Genomic DNA, 12,086 nt, shown 5'->3' with positions numbered 1-12,086 from the left:
AATCAGAATATTAAGAACACCTCACCTTGTTTGTCAAAACCCAAATCAATACCTACATTTATTGCATACCTACGCCATGAAGCCAATTCAATAATTTTGAAGTAGTGTATGAAGGCTTTGTGCAAGTCACACATATATTGAATTCCCAAAGTTGTTTGGCACTCACGGTGAGCTTGCATTTATTTCTGGCAGACTCCACGTGAACAAAGTGGGCATCGTTGTCGGCAGTTATTTATTAATTTATTAATAATATATAGATTATATAAAGTATAGATACCTACAGAAAATTTAAAAATTATTTTAATGGTCTATGATAGGCGATAGCCGCTCAAAAAGTCTTAAATTGTATTTAAAATATTTAAAAATGTACTACCTATACAGTGGTGTGCCTAGGAATTGTAAATGGGGGGACACCATTTTTTTTTAAATAAACAAAAGAAAGCGGATATGTGGAAGTTGCTTTGCTGTACAGTAGGCTACAATATTGGATGGCTGTAAATTTAAATTCAATGATATATATCATGTGTGCAAAAAACGGTTCTGAGCAGAGACGGTTTGACAGCCTAGGATACTGTATATTATGTTTATATTGTTGTTATTAATATATATATAGGTACATTTTTAACTAATAAATCATTTTAGAAACTAATGGTTTTACAACGGTTTTTATTTATTTTTTTATCCTGGATACAAATTATCATATATCATTGCAAATTCAAATTTGATACAATCCATTATACATTGACCCACCTGTAACCTACTATACAACAGAGTGACATCCACTTACCCGCATTTTAAAATTTAAGTTTGATAAATTTTGTCGAAAATAAAACTTTAAATATTTATAAAAAAATTGTGCATGTTATGTATTTTTAATATTTTTCAACTGCTATTGTAAAAATATATTAGGAGCCGTGTATTATATTTTCATGCTTTTTGACCAAACAAATAAAAATGTACTTATTGGTAATTGTTATAAATTATATAATATTATATAAAAAAATAAAATATAAGAAAATCGCTACATGAGAAATCGAGTGAATATCCAATGATGTTAAAATTTCAAACGCTCATAAAAATTTAATTTGACTTTCCAGTAAACATTTTTTTTTTTTGATAAAGGTAGACAAACTTATGAGGAATCTTGTATTAAATTATCTACAAATCTTAGATAGTTAGATTTAAAAATAAAATTTTTTATGAATTTCTAACTCAAAATAATTTGCACATTTTCGTGATTTTTTCGTAATTGGTCAAAATTCGAACTAAATGCTTATAAAATAAAATCGTGACTGTATTTATATATTTTTCAACTGCTATTATAAGAATATATTAAGAACCTCGTTATTTCAAGCTTGTTGACTCAACGAATAAAATGAATAATTAATAAAAAATTAATGACTAAACAGCTGTAATAACTAATAAGGGTTTTTCTGTAGGTCGGAAAAAAAAGACTATAGGGGGGATATAACCCCTAACCCCAACCCCTAACCCCAACCCCTAACCCCAACCCCTAACCCACCCCTCCCGAGCACGCCACTGTACCTTTAAGTATTAACACTTTTCAGCTATCTATCTGCGCTAGTATGTATTCAATGTGTAAAAGTGTAAAAGTTGATCAGCCCCCCTCCCCCCCCCCCCGAAAAAAATCCTGGCTACGCCACTGGATACCTAATAGAGATTGGTATTAAAGCCGGCTGTACCAGCATAAAATTATGTACAAAATGAATGTAGGTATCTTATTCTGTATAAAAATATTGACATATATTCCCTTTTTCACGAACATTGTCCTTATATAATTATTATGTTGCAATCATAAATCATAATTTTCTCAGCACAGTCATCTCGGCCATCACTATTCTTTCAGCATTTATATTTATATTCATTATTTAGACTGTAGGTCCGCAGTATTGGCCGTTCGGCACGCCGGACGCCACGCCCTTTTCTCCAGTACTTCTACTCACTTCTGACTATTATAATAGTCTATAAATTATAATAATACTAGTCAGTTTAAGTCGGTACTTAATTACAACAATTTTTATTACAAATTACCTATTTCAAGTAAATATTACTTCGTAAGTATATTACTTATATTTACAAATAAAATTTTAAAATTATTATTTACAAATTTACAATAAAAATAGTACATTAATATAAAATGATTTATTTGGTATATATCATGAGAGAGTCGGGATTTATATGTTTTTACATATCATTTCAAGGTACCTATATGCAGTCTTATAAAAGTAAAAAATGTAGATATAGTATACAGTATACAGTAGACAGAAGTTAGTAGGTACTAGGTAGTATAGCCAGCACAGTTGACAGGGGTGGCTCCAGAGACATGACTAGGGGGTTGGCCAAGTCATAATTTTCAGAAAATGTCGATGATTTTTTTTTTGTAATTTTGTTTTAACAGTATACAATTGTTTAGAAATACAGCTTTGGGGACCCCCTAGATCCACCCCTGACAGTTCAACGGATAACAGTCCGTAGGGTTTGCAGGTCTGCGTAATTTTACAAATTACCTACTATAACCCAAGAGAGGGAATAAGTTTGTGCATAGTTTGTACAAGTTCCCAAGTATGTGAAAAAATCATTAAAAACACCCTGGATCATTCATAATATATTATGTATTTTATTTCGTAAACCAATATTAATTTATTATACCGTTTAACACGCATGCCCTATAGTAGCACAGCTTGTCATGGGGTCATCGACATCCCCGTCCATACAATATTTTCAGTAGAATATCACCTATACACTTCATTTTTCTATAATTGTTACTTTTTCTTTTCTATTTATCTTTTCATATTTTTATTCTGATACAATTATATATTTACTAGTTACTAGTTACTATACCTAATAATTTAAGGAGGATAAGTTCAAAATATAATATAGTTTATAGAATATATACCATAATACCATCATATTATAACTACTTACCTGGTTATAACTCATAAGTAGGTATAATGTATACAAACGATTTAGCAAAGTGTGGTTCAATAATCATTTGCACACATTGGCACATTATACAAACAAAATCAAAATATATAAATATTTATGTTATTTTTTGTAAAATATGTATTATATTACAAGAAATATTAAACAAAAAGTTTTATTTAACATTTATTTTTAAAATTAGAGTTTCCGGCTACGTATACCTCCAGTAGGTAGGTAGGTAGAAGTGGCATTGTCACACGCGCGAGTCACCAGACGTGGCAGGGCGATAACGATTACACGGCCGCCATCACGATTATGTTTTATACATTTATGAGTTATAACATTATATTTTAACTGCGACAGTTGTAGTTTCGTGGCGAAGAACTTCGTATCAGAACCTTTCTAGCGGTTGAACATATCGATGCATTTCATTTTCACGAACGATCCACCGTTTTTCCATCAAAGTATCAGAGCTGCGCTATTGTCTGTACGATTCATGTCCAGAAAATGACTTGACATTTTCACCTTTCACATCGAGCGCCGAATACTGTGGGCATCGTGTCATCGTGAGTATCTATCATATTTTTTATGTCCTAATTATTATAATATTTTATGTTTTTTGCACCTGTAAGTTTACTACACTATTGGGCCACCGACCGTTATAGGTAAAATATGTTAAATAAATAATTAGTAGGTACGTTATTGTAGAACAGTAATATTATAAATGCACGTTTCCAACGTTTTGTCAACGTTTAGAGTATATATAGCTACAAACAATTTTTTGTCACGCCTGCACCGAAAGTTTAGTTTTTGATGGTAGTTGAAAAGTTGGAAAGCGACATTTTTCTGTCCAGCGGACGGGAATCCCAATGGTGCCGGGCGTGGAAATCACCAAAAGTGTTGGGCACGCATATCACGCGTATCCGGCCCTGCACAACCAGGCACATATTATTTTGAATTATAATTATATACATTTAATTAGAAATGTGTGCTTGATAGGCAAACAAATTTTTATTAATTTTATTTTTATAATTTTATTCTTGGACGAATAGTTGAAATTTTTCAGAAGACCAATGTGCGTGTGTCGCGGCACCCAATTTGAAAACCACTGGTATAAGTAGTCTGCATACACGAAATATAGTACAAAAAATCTTCGATCTTTAACTTTTTTGATAGAATATTAAATTTAGTAGTTACGTTTAATAGGTCAAATTTGTGTCAGACTGTGCGCAAACTAATTTTAAAAATGTACGCTGATAAGTTGCGCATATTGTACTATAGGGCCGCCCGTCTGATGTGATGCCTATTAATAAGTAAAATAAAATTATCATTAGATACATTATTCTACCATCGCCGCACGACCCCGGCTGGAGAACTTAAATGATAGATGCAGTCTTGTAAAGTATTCGAATAAATGTATTCAAATAAAAGTATTTGAATACTTTTTTTGTATTCGAATGCTATTTTAAATACTTTTTTTAAGAAGTATTCGAATACGTATTCTGAATACTTTTATTTGTATTTTTTATTCATTAAAAAGATACTTTTTTCCGATCCAGAAAAATTGTTTTAAATTTGTGACAAGACATATTATAAATCATGAACATTAATTTTATTCTTTAAACGAAATATAATATTGGCACATGATATGATTATTTTTATAAACACCAATATGTGTTGTATCCCGTATGGCCCGTATCGGCCAAATCATATGTGGTCAAAATGTATAAATAACTTATGATTACGCTACATGTTTAATTATTAATTAATAAATGTTAAATACCAATCATTCAAAAACTGTCAAAAACTAGTTGTGAAAAAAAGTATTCTGATAGTATTCGAATACTTTTTAAAGTATTCGAATATGTATTCTGAATATATATTTTAAGAACTATTCGAATAGGTACTTTAATTCTCATTTATTCGAATATGTATTCCGAATACAAAATAAAAGTATTCTTTACAAGACTGGATAGTTGATAACTTCACTGTCTATACTCGATATGATATAATATTATATTGCTGTAGGTACAAACAAGTAGTAATACCAATTCAAAGAAACATGATATTATATTATATAAGTAGTCGTACCTATGTTATTAATACCATATTGTTGGTTTTTGGTAAAAACCACTCACTCAGACTAGGTTTTAACTATAGTATTAATGTCTTGTTGAATATGCCCACCTTTGAATACATTATATTGTGACTTCTGGTACATAAATAACATAAGTATTGAAATCATTAATTTGTTATACGTTACATAATACGTGTGCGGTACCTAATTAATAAAAATCAACTCACTTTTTTTACTGAGATTAGTTAGTACAAATGTACGATTCTCTATATTGAATTTAAACTTTCATGGTTAAATTTATAGATAATATAAATACTATGCGTAAACTATTAACATCGTATAAATTAACATTGAACTTGACTTAACTAACTCAATTACAATTTCCCGTATTATCAGTCTTGACTATCTTTGCATAATATATTAGCGTTGAGCCAAGTTTATTAAATTTAAATTTGTTTTAAAAATATGTGTTTTTTATGTGTAAATTATTAGTTGTTGTACCGCAACAATTAAGTACGTGTCAAATAAGTTGGTACATAGTGTGAATTTATAAATAATAATACACTTTAATTTGTTTTTAATAAAAATAAAAATAAAAATGAATAACAACTCATATCATATAATATATAGGTATGTATTGTTGTTGTTTTATATAAAACATATTAACTAATGGAGACATAAAAAAATAGTCGTATATATATATATAATATATTTGTTCTATATTATTCAGATTACCTTCATTATAACCATTATATTACATTATATTTTTAATGTAAATATTCTGGTTGCAAAAAATGTCATGACTTCAAGAAAAAAAATTAATTTTATTGTGTTGCATGTTAGAAATATCTTTAATATTATTATATTTTTTTTTTAATACTGAAATGTTTGTATTTAAACCACTATGTATTAAGTTAGAGATGTTAAATTACTCATCTAAAAAAAAAAAACTCTAAATTTTTATAACATATATGTATAGAAATAATAATAAAAAAGGTGGGCAAGCGGGTATTGCTCTACTGTACAATATATGTCATCTGTCAAGTGGCTTACTGTAATGGATGTAATGGATGGATGACATTTTAAAATTTAAAATCATTTTAAACAAAAAACAATTCTGAGCGAAGTCGGTCTGTCAGAATGTTATTAAGTATATTTCTTGGTATTATTGATATAATTTATTTTACTATTAATAATACAGTAGGTTGAATGAATTTGATTAAAGATTGGTTTTGCGTAAAAATATCCGTTTTCTCTAATTTGTTTGGGAGTTTACCCGATGATTTTGAAATTACTAGGCATTTTCTACTTTTGACTCTTAAAGTACCAACTGGGTCACTTTCCTACCAAAAAAAGTGTTATAGTTAATGATCATTATACTTAGTGTGAGTGGGGTTCAATGCTGCAGATGTCTGATACCTACTAACCGATAAATACCACTCTCATACGCACATGCGCATGCATATAACTCCATAACAATTACAGTTTACCATACAAATTTCATGGCAACTTATTTATTATTTTGACAAAATTCAAATTAAGACGTTAATAATTAATATAACGTTGTGTGATTTTAATTTTGAAAAAAATATTTGAATTCAACAGAAAAATATCTGTAGATGGTATTGAGAACTTTCCATTATTTATTTTTAGTTTAATTACAATTTTTAGTTGATAAAATCCATACAACGTAAACTTTGGTCAAAACTTTAGGTATTTTGAACTCCTTATGGGGCCTTGCGACTACTAGATTCTAAGAACATTTTCAATTCATTTCAATTTAACAACCTCATATGCATTCAGCTGTCAATCATGGCAATGTGTTTATTGTAAATAATCATAAGTGTGATAGCATACGGGTATACTAACATACGCGTATTATTTTACGCACTCGCACATGCAAGTCAAAATTATATTTTTTTTTATGAAATAGGTAATTTTTTAGAATACCCAAAATACTGATAGGGGGATACTAGTTCTCTAAAATCTTATACAAATGTTTTGTGTCAAGAGGTATTGCAAATTTGGCATGTTCAAAAGTCTATAATTATTCGTCTTGGGATTCAATAAAATATCAAAAATCGATTAATGGGCGGAATTCGTTAATTTACTACTAAATATCAAATATCGTAAAAATTATAAATTCAAACGCTGATAAAGAATTAAAGTTTCGTTTCAGAAGTGGCGCAACTATATTGTGGGGCGGTGCCACCATATAGGGGTGTATGTTAAACTCTAAATATAACACGAAATATTTCGAACGATATGACTTTAAATTTAATTTGGATTTTTTAACTGCACAAAGGACTTAATATTACACAATTTTTTGAAAAATTTACATTTCGCGTGGTACCAGTGAAATACTATAGGTACTCCTCTCCTCTGTATTAAAAAATAAACTTATTAATTATAAATTAACCGTCCAAAATTTGAAAGTGAAGTCGCTCTGCTGTACCTACCTATAGGTGTGGAGTGTACATCGTCATTCAGTAATTCACTGGAACGCGTGTGTTAAACTTAATTCAATTATAAATCATTCCATATTATTATATGAAAAATGATTCTGAGCAAACACGGTTAGACTATATTCCTATAAGTATATTGTATTATAATATATTTTTAATTTTTATATTTTTTTTTTGTTAATATTAATTACAATTATAACAAAGCTAAAAAATTAATTAATGATTGGCTACATGTATCATTAACTGTAACGTAGGTTAACCTTATTATATTCTATTCTTAATTATCTCTTTTGTATTGTATAATTACGCAATAATAGTGTTTTAAATTTTATTTTTTTAAGCATAATATGTATCAATTTATAACACTCTATTTTCGTCACAAGCTTAGCTTACAGAAGATAGATAATTCAAATGTACAATTAATGTAAAACTGTATATTTGTTTATTTTAAATAAAAAATTATAATATTATATTGCTTTTTTACTAATTTATTTTACTTATTGTAATAATATGGTATGTTTATTTATTCCGATAACATTTAATTTTTAACATGCTATATTATTATTTATCATAAATTATAATACCTAGTTTATTTTTATATTATATATTTGATAGATAGAGCGTGTAAAAAGGTTTGTGGTATCCTACTTACCTAATAGCTTAAAATATTATTTTTTAGTATTTTTGAAGTATATTTCTTGATATGTTTTTGTTATTGCTATTAAAGTAATTTAGTGTGAACCATTGAAACCAAACTTGTGTGAAACATTGAAACAATTTTGGTATTGGAGGTTACTTTGACCACAAGTAGGGCTGTGTAAATCTATATAAATTATTAATAGAACGATGTGTGGTGCTAATAGGTAGGTACCTACTAGTAATAATATATTTTAAATATAATGTTATTTACTATACAGTATATAAAATAAAATAATGGTCTTTAAAACATTTAAATTAATGCTAAGTTATTTATTTACCACGGACCTCATTTACAATCCACAGACTTCTTTAGTTATATTTTAATAAAAGCTCGTAATATTATATTATAACTATTATAATATACAGGATGTATCTTATGTCGCTGTACGCGAGTTTTTTTAATGATCATGGATCGATAATATGGAATTTATTAAAAACGAAAAAAATACGTTTTTCTATATTTTTAACTGGCAATTTTTTCGCTTAGTTCGCTCGGCCACTCCATCCCATTCTTAATGTTTATATATTGACTATACAAGGTTTTACACTGGAATGCCTTAATATTTATATTCGAATTTTGAGTGTGTAGTATAAAATGATAGCTACGTGCAGCTACGTGTAAAATATTATCAAAAAAAAAAAATAATAATTTATTAAGATAATTCTTAACAATTGTGTACGTAAATAGGGATATAAATATAAAACGAATTTCTTAATATAAAAATAATATTAAATATGTTATATAAGTCGATTACACTAACCAGCATAGCCAGTGAAACATATAGGAAAATGGACTGTAGATTAGATCTAAAAACATCGCTGCGTACACATCAGTATACGGCGTGATCACCAACGAGAACATGGTTTGTCTGCACTTCTGACCCAACACGACAGGTATAGTCACAGCAAAATCTCACATAAAATCTAAAAAGAAATAATTTTAAAAACATGTTAGAGTTATAAAAATGACTTAGAAGTTAGAATTACTTTTTAATAGTGATAGTGCATAATAATATACACAATTTTAGCATTTCAAAAATGTCAAATGTTTTGATGATATTATATCGATGATCAGCATTATTTAAAATATAAAATATACTATGGTTGTGTTTAAACTATTTTTATAGTTAAAAAGAAAATCAACATGGTCATGACGCGCTATAACATACAAAGCAATCAATTTTTCTCACGATTAATATTTTACCTGCACTTGATTCACTGGGAATCAATAATATTGTTCTGGATTCCAACTCAAAATAACCATTCGCTTATCAGTCAGATCGCCGTTTCGCTGGATAATTTACATGATATATTTTATTAGATAACTAATTAGACAACTAGATATGTGCCTAGCTATAATTATTATAAAATGTTTGTAGTACGTATAATATTTTTATATTTAAGAGGATGCTACACAAATATTTGTTGTCACCGTCTTACAAGTGCGTACCTAACACAGCAAATTTACGTTCAGCAGATCACGTTTAGGTCCGTTAGTTTAAAAACTAGAGTGAATCGACCTATTATAAAACTTGATGTTAAGAACATTTCCCCACTCTTGCCACACAATATACTATTGCACATTATAAATTATGATTTTCTTCGTATATATTTTATGATTTATATACAAAGAAAATTAATTGCAATTAGAAAACTTCTATTATAGTTAATTTAGTGTGTTTTGCTCGGATTTTGACGACACTTATTCAGATATCTATTAAATGCTAATGCAGGGTGCCAGGGTGTTAGTCGATAAATTTATTGTGTTGATAATTTTAGTAACCGTTCCGAGAGGTGATGTTGTCATTGATTACGGAACCCCAGCACCCCCTCGGAAATCACGTGCGTCTTAGATCCCGACCATGAAATTTTAAAAAACCTGTTTCAGAATGACATCACCGACAGCGGTGAAGCTAAAACGCCGAGCCAGCTTATTCTGCAGTTCTACAAGAACGCCGAACACGTGTCCAAGCAGTACATGACGATTATAAACGCAACGGCCGCTCAATTGGCATTTCCAATCCACCGGCTGGCCGAGATACCTATTTTTGAGTGCTGTTACTTGATGACCAACTGGGTCTAAACCACAGATATGACAACACAAGTACTGCTCAGTTGTTATCCACACCGTCAATTAGTGATTCGTCGACATTTTCCACCCCGCCACCGACGAGCTTGGAAACTAGTGGTCCACCTTCGCTGGTGTCACAAACCTTTGAGGTCATTTCCTGGTCGTGCTGTAGGCAGGTAATGTATAATAGTAATTTATAGTTGGGGTTAGTAACTATAAATACAAGTATCCTTTTTTTCCAGAACTCTTATAAATTGTCCTGAGGATTCAGACTCTAGAGAAAATACTTGTTATTGGGATTTTACCACCTCGTCAGCAGTATACATGCAACCATACAAATATTACTACTTTACAGTACATGACGATAACGTATTGGAAGATTTAAGTACACCCCTATGTTTTCTTTATTACGCCAATGGTATAATTACATATTGTTTACATTATATTGAACTATAAATTACAAACGTGTTATTTAGATTACGAGCATTTACGTTAAAATAATAAACCTGTAATTTTTCAATTTTTTCCTTCCTTTGGTATATATTTTAATTTATTACTGAATTAATTTCTGAATTGAAATATTTTTCCCAATATATAGTATTCACTGCAGTAATGAAACATATAAGAATTATGCCAAGTTTGAAGGACTCAGTACCGACATTGGTTACAATTAAACTGTGTTTTCATCAAATGAAGAAGGTTTATCAACCGAGTATTCGACAATTTTTGTTCCCAATGAATCAGAAAGTGAGTATATAAATGTAATTTAAAAATGTTTGAATAAGTTTTAATGTTGACTGATATTAGAACTTGATGAACCGTTACCATTTACAAAAATGGGATTTGATGAATGAAATGTATTTGAACTTTTGTGGGAAAATGCCAGTAGTAAAAAATTATTAGCAGCTAATCAAGTCAATGATTATACTATAGTTTGGTGTGAAAATGATCAAGTTTGCATCTCAATTCCATAGATGCCGTGCTAATCATATTTACCCAGATGTTATTTATTTTTCCAACGACTAATCATAAAAAAAAAAAGCAATTTATAAATACAGTCGAGGCTGGGCATTAACGAGTTAAAAAGTTAAAGTTAAGTTAATAAGTTAATTTTATATTAACTTTTTAACTTAACCAGTTAATTTTGGCTTTTCATTAACTTAACTGTTAACTTACTAAATTTCTTTTTTAATTAACGTGAAATTAACGAGTTAATTTTTCATTTCAAGAAGTATGTTAAGTTCATTTATTTTGTTTTTAATTTTATCATATTTCACTACTTCAGTATATTTCGTTTTCATATCAAAAAATATTTACCGTGAATTATTTAAAGTAAAAAATGTATATAATTCGAATTTAACTAATATGGAAACACTGTATAAAATATAAACACTATAGTCTATAATTTAGTTTTGTGTTGGAAAAAAATTAAGTATGTTAGCATTGTATAAACAAATTAAATATTTTTTTAATTTAAAAAGTTAACAAAAAGTGTGTATTAACTTTTAACTTAACTGAGTTAACCCATTGTTAATTTAACTTTTAACTTTTAACTTTTTGTTATTGGTGCATATTAACTTAACTTAACTGAGTTTAAAAAAATCATTAACTTGCCCAGCCTTGATATACAGTATTGAAATAATGAAATGTACAAATTAAAACTAGGCGAATAAAATAATCTACGTTTATTATTAGTCTTTATCAACCCACTTCTATTAGTAGTGGGATGGTATGGGCCTCATGGACAGTACTATATTGGCGATTGAAAGCTTCTCAATTTACAGGCTGGCGGGGGTGGATCTATAACGGGGAACTAGTAAAATAACACGTA

General features: G+C 29.0%; 1 long non-coding RNA gene across 1 annotated transcript; it reads left to right on the top strand.

The window, feature by feature from the left end:
• The first annotated feature begins 3,297 nt into the window (after positions 1–3,297).
• On the top strand, positions 3,298–11,317 carry LOC115033427. Its single transcript, XR_003838775.1, has 3 exons — positions 3,298–3,509; positions 10,073–10,431; positions 10,498–11,317. It is a non-coding gene; the product is annotated as an uncharacterized LOC115033427 (long non-coding RNA).
• Positions 11,318–12,086: the final 769 nt, after the last annotated feature.

The sequence above is a fragment of the Acyrthosiphon pisum genome, chromosome X (assembly GCF_005508785.2).
Source record: "Acyrthosiphon pisum isolate AL4f chromosome X, pea_aphid_22Mar2018_4r6ur, whole genome shotgun sequence".
NCBI classification, from domain to species: domain Eukaryota; kingdom Metazoa; phylum Arthropoda; class Insecta; order Hemiptera; family Aphididae; genus Acyrthosiphon; species Acyrthosiphon pisum.
Note: the sequence above shows the minus strand (reverse complement) of the source record. Positions and strands in the feature narration are given on the sequence as shown.